This window comes from Bombina bombina, chromosome 1 (assembly GCF_027579735.1).
Source record: "Bombina bombina isolate aBomBom1 chromosome 1, aBomBom1.pri, whole genome shotgun sequence".
NCBI classification, from domain to species: Eukaryota; Metazoa; Chordata; class Amphibia; order Anura; family Bombinatoridae; genus Bombina; species Bombina bombina.
In genome coordinates, this window is record NC_069499.1 from 1,230,647,937 (window position 1) to 1,230,662,529 (window position 14,593).

The window sequence follows — 14,593 nt, forward strand, 5'->3', positions numbered from 1 at the left end:
GCTGATTACGTTGGGGCAATGCCCCGCAAAAAGCCCTTTTAAGGGCTATTTGTAATTTAGTATAGGGTAGGGAATTTTATTATTTTGGGGGGCTTTTTATTTTATTAGGGGGCTTTGATTAGGTGTAATTAGTTTAAACTTCTTGTAATTTGTTTTTATTTTCTGTAATTTAGTGTTTTTTTTGTACTATAGCTTACTTTATTGTATTTCATTTTAGGTAATTGTAGTTAATTTATTTATTTATTTAATGATAGTGTAGTGTTAGGTGTAATTGTAACTTAGGTTAGGTTTTATTTTACAGGTAAATTTGTACTTATTTTAACTAGGTACCTATTAAATAGTTATTAACTATTTAATAGCTATTGTACCTAGTTAAAATAAATACAAAGTTGCCTGTAAAATAAAAATAAATCCTAAAATAGCTACAATGTAATTATTAATTATATTGTAGCTATCTTAGGTTTTATTTTATAGGTAAGTATTTAGTTTTAAATAGGAATAATTTAGTTAATAATAGTAATATTATTTAGATTTATTTAAATAATATTTAAGTTAGGGGGTGTTAGGGTTAGGGTTAGACTTAGGTTTAGGGGTTAATAACTTTATTATAGTGGCGGCGACGTTGGTGGCGGCAGATTAGGGGGTAATAGATTTAATAGCCTATGTGGGCTATGGCGGTTAAGGGGTTAATACTTGAATAGGTTAATTGTGGTGTGGGCTATGCCGGTTTAGGGGTTAATACTAGAATAGGTTTATTGCGTTGTAGGCTATGGCAGTTTAGGGGTTAATAATTTAGTTATTACTTGCGGTGTGGGCTATGGCAGTTTAGGGGTTAATAATTAGGCTTATTGCGTTGTGGGAGGTTGTCGGTCTAGGGGTTAATACATTTATTATTAGTATTGAGAGGGGGGATTGTGGATATAGGGGTTTTTACGTGTTGGGCTTATTTTTGGGAGGCAGGTTAGCCTTTTACGGAAGATTTGTTATTTTCTATACTTTTCTTAGGCGCTGGCAGTTTCTAAAGTGCCGTAAGTCACTAGCGACTACAGAAATTTGTATTTACGCTCATTTCTGGACATCGCTAGTTTATCAGACTTACGGCACTTTATGAACTGCCGGTGGGGTATATGTAATACCCCGATGTGCGAGGTGAAATTGCGGGCGGCGCTGGTTCCCACGCTTGCGACGAAACCTGCGCCATATATATGATCTTGCCCAACATCTTGAAAACTAATTTTTATTTCTTTCAAAGGAAAATCTTGGCTATACCACTGAAAGCCAAAAAACAGCATATCATAAGTTTCCATTATGTGAACAAATTCTGACTTCAGGATTCCTGTTGATGATGCTTAAACCATAAAGTAAACAGGCACACTACAATATATTACAAAATTGTGTCTAGTGGGGCACTTGATTGACACTTACCTGTATCCTCATGGGAAAAGTGACCCTCATTAAAAGATGGGCTTCTCCCTTTTCAACTCACTGTCCCTTTTGCATTTTATTCAAACAGTGGACCTCCTCAGCCAAAACTTTGGTGCAACTACTGCAGGTGGTCTGCACGGTGGTATGATGTTTACCTACATTGTAGAGGGACTGCAATGCCTCATTTGAATGGACTGCCTCAAAATGCAATAACAAAGTACCCCATTATCTGGGTACTTCCTTATTGTGTGTAATACCATGTGACAATGTCACCTCATCTTAACTGCTATATTATAATACTTTTTAATTTGTTATATATTTTATATGCTCTATGAGATAATATATAATTTGTGGCTTTTAAAGTTGTGCCACAGCACAGAACACATATGCAGATTAGTGCATTGGAGTTTGGGAGAGGTGCAGCATTTTTTACCCCACCAATTTTTAAATGTACCCTAAAATTCTGAAGTAATTCTGTGCAGTCACTTTGGAGCTATAAAAACAAATAATCATATTTTAGGTTTGTTATACCCACATCTAAAGCTACACAGTAGAGTTACTTAAAAACTACCTGGAAATACAAGAAGCTGTTGGGGAAAACACTGTTTTAATAGCCCTATTTAACTATTATTTTACATAGAAATCTATAAATATTATTTGTGAGCATCTGCAGTGTAACAAAAAGTAGTTTTTTGTGTGCATAGTGCCATATAATATAACACAGGGAAGCTTCCAAACAGTTTGAGTAAATCACCAGTGTCTGGAACTCTGAGGATCCATTTGCTATAAAGCCTCATTAAAGCACATTACTGCTACTTTATGACTGGTGCTATTTTCTCTGTTTTATTTCTGTGTTGAATGCCTCTGGGTATGTGATTGCACCCCCTGGTGGCTTTCTATATAGAAGTTTTTGTTTAATCATAAGCATTGAGTTTTCTTTGCCTATAACCAGTTGTGCAACAGCTGAAATCAATTCTACTGTTCTTATTATTTTGTAGTGGCTCATTTTAAAAGTAACAGCTGTCACAATTACTTGGAGGTGCCACAGTGCTTAAACCACTCATTGTTTTTGTGGCTCTAGCGTGGTGACTGACTAATCAATATTTCTAGAAAGAGCATTGTCTTTATGCTGTGGCTCTATTGTTAGCAACATAGGTTTGCATAGAATCTAGGACATAATGTGCTTACAATTCTGTCATCTTAGTAGTGATAAAAGTAGCAATGCCTGGAATATTTATGTACATATTTGGGCACTTGCATATACAATTTATTTAAAATAAAGAGCTCACAACCATCCCACATATTGTGGGATTGTCATGGTTTGTGAGCTTTTCCCAGTTGTCCCTCCCCACAGCTTTCCTCTTCTTCTTTTAAATTTTTGTTGTGAAATTAGGGACCACCCAGACCCATGGTACACCTAACTCTACCCACTCAATTCTAGCCACATAACGTCCAAGACCACACCCACAGCTCACCCAAATCATACCTGAAACTCCTCCCACAATCTTACCGCTGGCAATGTGTCTGGAAAAGGTTAGGAGGTATGAAAATATTATATTCATATCCCCTAATAGAAGATATGCAATTTGAGGCAGTGTTTTTAAGTGCATTTAAGAACCCCCAACATAGAACATCTTTGCAGACTAGTTAGTGGTTTTTGGGGCATGTGAATAATTTTCCATCTCCACCAACAAAAATGTCACCAACCATCACTGAAAGCTATCCATAATTAGCTAAGCAGAGCAGTCAAATAATTTATCTGATCCCTGTCTAAAAAAAGGATATAATATAAGGATATGCTTTATTGTCACATGATAAGTTGGTTACACAAGCTTTGGGCACTAGCATAAGTGAATGACAATATAGCCTATTGGAGTGGATATAGTTTATTTACATTTAATGACAGATACCAAACTTACGGCTAGATTACGAGTTTTTGTCGGTAATGGTGTGCGTGGCTAACGCACAGTTTTCCCTCACCGCTCACCTAAAATAACGCTGGTATTACGTTTTTTTTTTTTTTTTAAATCCGGCGTTAGCCGCAAAAAGGTGAGCTTAGAGCAGAATTTAGCTCCGCATCTCACCTCAATACCAGCACTGCTTACGGTAGCGGTGAGCTGGCAAAACGTGCTTGTGTATGATTTCCCCATAGGAATCAATGGGGGAGAGCCGGCTGAAAAAAACACCTAACACCTGCAAAAAAGCAGCATTCAGCTTCTAACGCAGCCCCATTGATTCCTATGGGGAAACACATTTATGTCTACACCTAACACCCTAACATGAACCCCGAGTCTAAACACCCCTAATCTTACACTTATTAACCCCTAATCTGCCGTCCCCGACATCGTCGCCACCAGCATTTAATTATTAACCCCTAATCTGCCGCTCCGCACACCGCCGCCACCTACATTATCCCTATGAACCCCTAATCTGCTGCCCCCAACATCGCCGACAAATACTTTTTATTTATTAACCCCTACTTGCCGCCCCCAATGTCGCCGCCACCTAACTACACTTATTAACCCCTAATCTGCCGTCGCCAACGTCGCCGCCACTATAATAAACATATTAACCCCTAAACCTAAGTCTAACCCTATCCCTAACACCCCCTAACTTAAATATAATTTAAATACATCTAAATAAAATTACAATTATTAACTAAATTATTCCTATTTAAAACTAAATACTTACCTATAAAATAAACCCTAAAATAGCTACAATATAACTAATAGTTACATTGTAGCCATCTTAGGATTTATTTTTATTTTACAGGCAAGTTTGTATTTATTGTAACTAGGTACAATAGTTATTAAATAGTTATTAACTATTTAATAACTTCCTAGTTAAAATAAGTACAAATTTACCTGTAAAATAAACCCTAACCTAAGTTACAATTACACCTAACACTACACTATCATTAAATTAATTATCTAAACTAACTACAATTAATTACAATTAAATAAAATAAACTAAAGTACAAAAAAACCCCCACTAAATTACAGAAAATAATAAAATAATTACAATTTATTTAAAATAAATACACCTAATCTAATCCCCCTAATAAAATAAAAAAGCCCCCCAAAATAAAAAAAATCCCTACCCTATACTAAATTACAAATAGCCCTTAAAATGGCCTTTTGCGGGGCATTGCCCCAAAGTAATCAGCTCTTTTACCTGTAAAAAAAAAATACAATACCCCCCCCCAACATTTACAACCACCACCCACACACCCAACCCTACTCTAAAACCCACGCAATCCCCCCTTAATAAAACCTAACACTACCCCCTTGAAAATCACCCTACCTTGAGACGTCTTCACCCAACCGGGCAGAAGTGCTCCTCCAGACGGCCAGAAGTCTTCATCCGATCCGGGCAGAAGAGGACCTCCAATCGGAATTAAGGTAGAAAAAATCATATTGGCACTCCAGTGATGTTGCAGCTCTGAAATATGGCCAAACTGGTGGCAAGTGGCATCTTGGCAGCTGCACGCTTGACTTTTCTCAGTTCATGGGCAGTTATTTTGCGCCTTGGTTTTTCCACACGCTTCTTGCGACCCTGTTGACTATTTTGAATGAAACACTTGATTGTTCGATGATCACGCTTCAGAAGCTTTGCAATTTTAAGAGTGCTGCATCCCTCTGCAAGATATCTCACTATTTTTGACTTTTCTGAGCCTGTCAAGTCCTTCTTTTGACCCATTTTGCCAAAGGAAAGGAAGTTGCCTAATAATTATGCACACCTGATATAGGGTGTTGATGTCATTAGACCACACCCCTTCTCATTACAGAGATGCACATCACCTAATATGCTTAATTGGTAGTAGGCTTTCGAGCCTATACAGCTTGAAGTAAGACAACATGCATAAAGAGGATGATGTGGTCAAAATACTCATTTGCCTAATAATTCTGCACTCCCTGTATGTATGTATATATATATATATATATATATATATATATATATATATATATATTAATTGCCTTTAATTTGCCAAGTTAATTGAGGAGCACATGTTTTTAAGTGTAAGAAAAAGTGCCAATACCTAGGGTAAAAAGCCTTAAGAGATATTAGCTCTTTTACTGTAACTCATAAATTAGTACACATCGCCATAGTAAAGCTAATAAATAAATTTTGATCCTCTTTCTTTACTAAGAATACATTATGGGGTATATTTACCATGGTGTGGACAGACATGATCCGCTATAGCATACGCTGTCGGCATTTATCATTGCACTAGCAGTTCTTATGAACTGCTGGTGCAATGGCGCCCCCTGCAGATTTGCGGCCAATTGGCCGCTAGCAGGGGGTGTCAATCAACCCGATCATATTCGATTGGGCTGATTGCTGTCCACCACCTCAGGTGGAACTGAAGCGGAGTGGGTCGGAAGCAGCATCCGCTGCTTTATAAATCGACCCCTCTGAACGTACCATAAACTCAAATCTATGGGCCAGATAACAAGCTGCCCATTAATTATTTTTTCTGCTTGAGTGCTAACTGCGCTCAAAGTAAAATTATAGTGCAACTGGATCAGTGCACGTATTACAAATTGAAAATAAAATGTTCATGACTTCGGATATCTCTCGCTGAATATTATAACCTGACACTGAGCTAAAGCCGAAGGTGCATTAGGAATATTTTAAATTCCTATGTTCTTCACTAGAAGAAAATTTTCTTTTAATTTTCAAATAGAGATTTCTATATAAATATATATATGTTTTTTGTAAAATATATACTGTATCTATACCTATACAGATATATATAGAAATATATATAAAAAAATAATAACATTTCCTTTTAAGTGAAAAACATTGGAATTTCAAGTATTTCTACTAAAAGCTCTTTAAAAAATATTAAAAATGAATGAAAATTACTCAGTGCAACTTATAACATCCAAGTGAAAATATATAACACCAACATGTCAGGCAAAAATAAAGACAATTCAAAAACAGAATCACTGAGTTGGAAAAAGGATCACCCCCTTGTGTCAGTATTTTGTTGAACCACCTTTTGCTTTAATTACAACCTTTAGTCTGTTGGGATATGTCTCTACTAACTTTGCACATCTAGACTGTGCAATATTTGCCCACTCTTCTTTGCAGAACTGCTCTAGATCCGTTACATTTGATGGTGACCATTTGTGGACTGCAGTCTTCAAGTCATGCCACAGATATTCAATGGTGTTTAAGTCTGAGCTCTTACTAGGCCATGCAAGGACATTCCCTTGTTTCTTCTTCAACCACTGTGTGGTCATTTGTGCTGTGTGCTTTGGGTCATTGACAACTTCCTGGCAGAGGGCAGCAGATCTTCCTCAATAATTTGATGGTATTTTTCCCCATCCATTATTCCTTCTATCCTGACAAGTGCTCCAGTGCCTGCTGCAGAGAAACACCCCCATAACAGGATATTACCACCTCAATTACTGTAGGTTTGGTGTTATTTGGATGGTGAGCTGTATTGGATTTCCTCCAGACATATCATTTGGTGTTGAGGCCAACTAATTAAATTTTAGTCTCAACTGACCATAACACCCTTTTTCATGTGGCCTCAGAATCTCCTAGGTGTGTTATGGCAAAGCTCTGTCATGACTGCATGTGGCCATTCTTGAGGAGGAGTGGCTTTTTTCTTGCAACCCTCCCATACAACCCACATTTTTGGAGAATTTGTGATATTGTTGTCACACGCACACAATGACCACTCTTTGTCATAAATTCCTGCAACTGCTTCAGAGTTGCTGTGGGCCTCTTGGTAACCTCTCTGACCAGTTTTCTTCTGGCTCTTTCATCCAGTTTGGAGCAACGTCCTGATCCAGAGAGGGTTTGTGTTGTACCAAATACCTTCCACTTCTTAATATTAGACTTCACTGTGTTTCTATGCATTGATAAAGTCTTTGATATTTCCTTGTATCCATCTCCTGACTTGTGCCTGTCCACAACATTATTGTAAGACTTGTGGGATACTCCTCTATCAGACCGAACTCGTCCAGTAGTCTTATTATCCCGGCGTCGAGCCAGAAAGATAGGGAATATCCCAGAGCAGAGAGTATCAGGCAAATGAGGAGAGCGGCACTCACCACAGGCTGGACAGCAGAAGGCAAATAGGCAGACAGGATCCGGCAACAGAAAGGCAGGCCAGTAATAAAGGGGTTAACCAGGTAGAGAAGTGAGACAGGCAGGGTTCAGCAACAAGGAGTCAGTCCAGCAAGTTAGGGAATAACCAAGTAGCGTAGTGAGACAGGCAGGGTTCAGTAACAAGGATTAGTCCAGTAGATAAGGGGTTAACCAGGTAGAGTAGTAAGACAGGCAAGGTTTCAGCAACAAAGTATCAGTCCAGCAGTTTAGGGGTTAACCAGGTAGAGTAGTAAGACAGGCAAGGTTTCAGCAACAAAGTATCAGTCCAGCAGTTTAGGGGTTAACCAGGTAGCGTAGTAAGACAGGCAAGGGTTCAGCAACAAAGTATCAGTCCAGCAGTTTAGGGGTTAACCAGGTAGAGTAGTAAGACAGGCAAGGTTTCAGCAACAAAGTATCAGTCCAGCAGTTTAGGGGTTAACCAGGTAGCGTAGTAAGACAGGCAAGGATTCAGCAACAATATATTTACTTCAGCAGACGATCTGTCACTCCCAGGAGCACAAGAAGTAGTAACTATACTTGGGCAGTGACTGATCGTCTGCTGCCCGTTTAAATAGGCAGAGGATTGGCGCCACAGGACCGGCCGGCATCAGGAGTGTGCTGCGATGATGTCAGCGCTGCACGCATCCAGAGCCGACACAGCCCTAGGCAACGAGCATGTGCAAGACGCTGCGCCCCTAGCAACGGCACAGCGTGACATAGCCCCCTCCTCAAGGGTTCCCTCCGGGAACCATAGTCGGCTTCAAATGGTGAGTAGCATGGATTTTGGAGACCAGAGATGGAGCATGCACATCACGGGCAGGAACCCAGGAACGGTCTGCTACAGAGTAACCCTTCCAATGTATCAGATACTGCAATTGTCTGCGCCTGTATCTGGAGTCCAGAATCTTAGCCACTTCATATTCGGGGTTACCATGGATCAAGAGCAGAGGAAGAGGAGTTTGAGGCTGGGAATATCTATTCTTGATGTACGGCTTGAGTAGTGAGATGTGGAAGACTGGATGTATGAGTAGGGTTCTTGGCAAGGCCACTTTGTAGGCAACAGGAGACAGTCATTTTAGGACCTTGTAAGGACAGATAAACCTAGGTCCCAATTTGTGACAGGGTTGACGTAGACGGATATGTCGAGTGGAGACCCAAACATGTTCACCCACTGGAATGGAACGTACAGAAGCCATGTGATGATCAGCAAACCTCTTACATCTAGAGACAGCTGAACGGAGCTGAGAGCGAATCCATTGCCAATGAGTGGTAAGATCAGTGACATGACGGTCTGCGGCAGGTACCCCAGTGGACCGAGCTGAAAGAGGTTAGATACGAGGTTGATAACTTGCTGCAGCTTGGAATGGAGAGCACTGAAGAGACGAGTGCCAATAGGTGTTTCTTGCCAGCTCAGCTAAGGGTAGTAATGCAGACCAGTTGGTATGGTGAGTGTTGACAAAGGCTCTGAGGTAGGCTTCAAGATCCTGGTTTGCTCTCTCCGTTAGTCCATTGGTCTGAGGATGGTAGCCAGACGACAAGGATACAGTGGTTCCAATTAACTTACAAATGACTCTCCAGAAGGCAGAGATAAACTGTGAACCCCTGTCGGAGACGATATTCACAGGAATGCCATGAAGTCGTACCACATGCAAAAGAAAAAGGGATGACAATTCCTGAGCAGAAGGTAGTTTGGCTAGGGGTAGGAAGTGAGCCAGTCTGGAGAAGCGATCCACTACAACCCAGATAACAGTATGGTGGTCGGAAGAGGGAAGATCAACAATGAAGTCCATCGTTATATGTGTCCAGGGTCATTTGGGAATGGACAATGGTTGGAGCAGACCAGGAGGCAAGGATCGGTGAGTCTTGTTGGCAGCACAAATTGTGCAGGCTTTCACGTAGTCCTGAGCGTCAGACTTCATAGTAGGCCACCAGACATGTTGGCAAAGACGCCTGAAGGTCCTAGTCGAACCAGGATGTCCTGAGAGTTTGCTATCATGAGCCCAGGCTAGCACAGGGATACGGAGGTTCCAAGGCACAAAGAGGATATCAGAGGTCATGGGGGCACCAGGAGGTTTATTAGACTAAGCACGTTGTAATCTTTGCAGAAGAGTGGTATTGAGTTGGGCGATCACACAGGAGGGGGGTATGATGTGCTCGATAGGAGCTTCGGAGGAATCACTTGAGTGAGGGAACTGACGGGAAAGGGCGTCCGAATTCTTGTTCTTGGTTCCAGGAAGGTAGGAAACCACAAAGTGAAAACGGGGAAAAGAACAAAGCCCACCTGGCCTGACAAGGATTGAGTCGATGATCAGTTTCTAGGTAAGTCAGATTCTTATGGTTGGTGAGGATCTGGATAGGGTTGACAGTGCCCTCTAGCCAGTGACACCATTCAGTTAAGGCCATTTTAATGGCTAAGAGTTCACGATTACCCACATCGTAGTTCCTCTCAGCAGGAGTGAAACGTTTAGAAAAGAAGGCTACAGGGTGTGATTTGGAAGTCAGAGGGTCCCTTTGGGTAAGAACCAGCCCCTATCTCACAGGCATCAACCTCTAAGGTGAACTGTAGGTCAGGGTCAGGATGGTGGAGCACAGGAGCTGAACAGAAAGCCTTTTTCAGACAAGAAAAAGCATTTATGGCCGCAAGAGGCCAATGTTTACAGTTCTTGTTCCATCTAGTCAATTCAGTGAGAGGAACGACTGTTTGAGAAAAGTTCTTTATGAACTTGCGGTAATAATTGGAGAACCCCAAGAACCTCTGTAACTCCTTTAAGGAAGTAGGTTGAGGCCATTCTAGTACAGAGGTTAGTTTAGCAGGATCCATGGCAAAACCCTCCTTCAAGATGACATATCCAAGGAATTGGATCCGGACTTGATCAAACTCACACTTTTCTAGCTTGGCTACCAAAGAGTTGTCCCTGAGACGAAGAAGCACTTGTCTCACATGCCTGTGATGCTCCACTAAAGTGGAAGAGAAAACAAGGATATCATCCAGGTAAACGATGACCGTGCGATTGAGGAGGTCACGGAAGACGTCGTTGACAAATGCCTGGAAGACTGCAGGGGGGTTACACAACCCAAAGGGCATTACAAGGTATTCGTAATGCCCTGATCTTGTGTTAAAGGCGGTCTTCAATTCGTGGCCTGGAGAGATACAAATCAAATTATATGCTCCACGTAAGTCCAATTTAGTGAAGAAGCGAGCATCCTGGAGTGAGTCATACAGTTCAGTGATCAGTGGTATGGGATAGCATTTCTTGATGGTTATGTTGTTCAAGGCCCTGTAGTCTATGCAGGGTCTGAGCCCACCATCCTTCTTGCCAACAAAAAATAATCCAGCCCCAGCAGGAGAGGAAGAAGGGCGAATGAAACCTTTGGCTAGGTTTTCTTGAATGTGCTCCTCCATGGATTTGGTTTCTGCCTTGGAGAGTGGATACGTCCTGCCTTTAGGAAGTGGGTCTCTGGGAAGGAGGTCGATCTTACAGTCATATGGACGGTGGGGTGGCAGCACGTCAGCTGCTATTTTCTCAAACACATCAACAAAGTCTGCATATACCGAAGGAAGGATGGAGGGAGTCTGGATGCTGGCTATGGGAATGCGGAGCAGAGGAGTGACTTTAGCAAGGCAGGAGTGGAAACAGGAGGCACCCCAATAAGCCAGTTGTCCCTCAGCCCTGTCGATCTGTGGATTATGTAAGCGAAGCCAAGGGAGACCAAGGATGACAGGCTGAGCTGGGGAATGAATGACCTCGAACTGGAGCTGTTCGGTATGAAGAACACCGATGGTCAGGGTCAGGGGTGCTGACTCAAAATGGATCAAGTCAGAACCAAGGGGGGTGCCATCCAGGGTGGTTATCTTGAGACAATGTCTTTTCTGTAGAAGAGGTAGACCAGCTTACATCATAAAACGGTGATCCAGGAAGTTGCCAGCTGCCACTGAATCGATGAAGAGTGCGAACAGTATTCTGAAGGAAGGTAAGGGTAACAGGTACCAGGATCCAAGAGGAGTGAGGAGTTTTGGTAGAGATCATGCTTAGAGGTTCCCCTGTGTTATCCTCTAAGCATTGGTTTTTCCCGGCAGAATGTCACAGTCCTTTAGTTTGTGGGAGTTAAAAGCAATACAAGCAATAAAAGCAAAGTCTCAGTCTCCTTCTTCTCTGTCTTTCGGACTCTGAAGGTTTGAAGGAGGAGAGATCCATGGGTTCCTCCACTGAGGCAACTGGAGCTGCTGAAGGGGTAGAGGGTGTCGGCAGAACCGGACGAACAGGGGTCGGGAAGGGAGGACCCTCATTGTTCAGTCTCTCTCAGCTTGTTTCTCCTGAAAGCAGGAGTCCAGGCTGATACAAAGTGCTATAAAGTCATCCAAAGAAGAAGGGATATCACGATAAGTGAGTTCATCTTTAATGCGTTCATGCAGACCCTCCTAAAGGCCGCCTTGAGAGCACTGCCATCCCAAGTGGTTTCAAGTGCCAAGGTGCAAAACTCAACAGCAAACTTTAGCTACGGTTCTGTTTCCCTGGCGAAGATCCAGGAGGGAATATTCTGCAGCAGAGGTACGACCAGAAGCCCCAAACACAGCAGAAAAAGCAGAAACAATATCATCAGCATCATGCAGGAGAGGAGAGTCCTGTTCCAGAAGAGGAGAGACCCAGGCTAGGGCCTTGTCTTTCAGCAAGGAAATGATAAATGTGACCCTTGACTGGGGAGACTGAAAGGTGTGAGGATCAGTAAGGAAGTGCAGCCTACATTGGTTAAGGAAACCCCTGCAATCCGTAGTACCTTCATACTTGTCAGGCAAAGGAATCCGGGGTATGCTTCCAGAAGCAGAGGGAGAAGCCACAGTACTGGGAGCAGGGACTGGCGGTGAAACAACAGGAGCAATATTCCTTGATGTGACTAGTAAGGAGAGTTGAGCGGTAATAGCCTCCAGCTTGGAATCCATATTCTGCAGTTGTGTAGTATGGGTTCCCAACATCTGTCCTTGGAGATAAACATCTCATGCCACCTCATCTGGTTCCATGGCCCAAGTATAATGTAAGACTCGTGGGATACTCCTCTATCAGACCGTACTCGGCCAGTAGTCTTGTTATCCCGGTGTTGAGACGGAAAGATAGGGAATATCGCAGAGCAGAGAGTATCAGGCAAATAAGGAGAGCGGCACTCACCACAGACTGGGCAGCACAAGGCAAATAGGCAGACAGGATCCGGCAACAGAAAGGCAGGCCAGTAATAAAGGGGTTAACCAGGTAGCGAAATGAGACAGGCAGGGTTCAGCAACAAGGAGTCAGTCCAGCAAGTTAGGGAATAACCAAGTAGCTTAGTGAGACAGGCAGGGTTCAGTAACAAGGATCAGTCCAGCAGATAAGGGGTTAACCAGGTAGACTAGTAAGACAGGCAAGGTTTCAGCAACAAAGTATCAGTCCAGCAGTTTAGGGGTTAACCAGGTAGAGTAGTAAGACAGGCAAGGTTTCAGCAACAAAGTATCAGTCCAGCAGTTTAGGGGTTAACCAGGTAGCGTAGTAAGACAGGCAAGGGTTCAGCAACAAAGTATCAGTCCAGCAGTTTAGGGGTTAACCAGGTAGAGTAGTAAGACAGGCAAGGTTTCAGCAACAAAGTATCAGTCCAGCAGTTTAGGGGTTAACCAGGTAGCGTAGTAAGACAGGCAAGGATTCAGCAACAATATATTTAGTTCAGCAGACGATCTGTCACTCCCAGGAGCACAAAAAGTAGTAACTATACTTGGGCAGTGACTGATCATCTGCTGCCCGTTTAAATAGGCAGAGGATTGGCACCACAGGACCGGCCGGCATCAGGAGCGTGCGGCAATGACGTCAGCGCCGCATGCATCCAGAGCCGACACAGCCCTAGGCAACGAGCATGGGGAAGACGCCGTGCCCCTAGCAACGGCGCGGCGTGACAATTATACCAGAGATCTTTTGACAGTGCCTTGCCACCTATAGTTGATTGTTTGCTTCAGTTGCACTACCAGGGACTGAGATGCTCCAGGAAAGCTTTTTTCATGCTGAGCTAATCAATATGCCCACAGCTGATTACAGGTGAAGGTCAAATGGCTTTGTGTGTGCCATTGAGAAGGTGATTAGCTACACCTGATTGAGTTTACAAGTAATTTTAGGAGGGGGTTATCCTTTTTCCAACTCAGTGATTCTGTTTTTGAATTGTCTATATTTTTGCCTGACATGTTGGTGTTATATCTTTCACTTGGATGTTATAAGTTGCACTGAGTAATTACAACTGGACAAACAAAAACTGTGTCTGTCTTTATTTCAGGCTGCAAAGCAACAACATTTGATTATTTTCAAGGGGGTGATTCTTTTCAATACCCACTGTAGACATACATAGACATGTCACACTTTACAATATACCATATCCCTTTTGAACTATTTTAAAACCTTTGTATCAATCTGTAAATTATATTTGTTAATAAAAAAGTGTATATAAGTATAAAGTATAAAGCTTTATTTTAGTATGTTTTATTACGTTTTGTGAAATGTCTTAGTGCAGCCTCAGCTTTCGCTTAAGCGCAACCTATAGTTTTCAACTTATGATATGAGCACTATGCAAAGCGGTTGCGATATCCATTGAAAGTATCGGTTGCACTAGAGAAATGTCGGCCACGCTAAACCTTCTCTGGTTAATAGTATTTACCATAGAGTTGTAATATCAAGTAATGATAATGATAGCACGGTCCTGCAATATTGCTTCTCACATCCCGTGCTATCATTGGTGGGTAGAGTTCGAAAAACATCTGCGTCAAACAAGATGTTAATTTGTTTTAAAAATGTTTAGATTTGGCAGATATGTTATTCTGTAGCAACCCAACAGAAATGTCTTGTAATATTAAGATATTTAGTGTCTCTTTAATACAATTACCCACATGCACAGAATCAGATGAATGGAATTGGGACATAGAAGGGAGAGATATGATAAAGGGAAAAAGATATACAAGAAAGAGGCAAGGAAGAAGATATTTGGTCAAAGATGTAATCGAGAATGGAGAAGAAGTTGGAATAGAGGAGAGGATATTGGGTATTAGGGAGGGAGAAGT